This window comes from Pterocles gutturalis, unplaced genomic scaffold, assembly GCF_000699245.1.
Source record: "Pterocles gutturalis isolate BGI_N339 unplaced genomic scaffold, ASM69924v1 scaffold15999, whole genome shotgun sequence".
Taxonomy (NCBI): Eukaryota; Metazoa; Chordata; class Aves; order Pterocliformes; family Pteroclidae; genus Pterocles; species Pterocles gutturalis.
In genome coordinates this window covers 667-925 of record NW_010133504.1, presented here as the reverse complement: position 1 = coordinate 925, position 259 = coordinate 667, and positions in this window count along the sequence as shown.

Genomic DNA, 259 nt, shown 5'->3' with positions numbered 1-259 from the left:
GTCCGGCTCCTGACCAGCACTGGCTAGAACTGGTGACGCTGGGGAGCTGTGCACGGAGCAGGAGGGCACGTGGTAACATCCCGGGAGGATGGTGCTGGGGAAGGAATTCCCCCTCGGTTCCTTGTTAAAGAGTCACTTTGCTCGGTTTTCTGGTTAACTCACAACGTTTTATCCCACACATAGAGTTCTTAAAGGGGGTGAGGATGTGGCACCTGGGAGGAAAGTGCTGGAGAGCGGGTCCCTCTTCTGCGCTGGACTG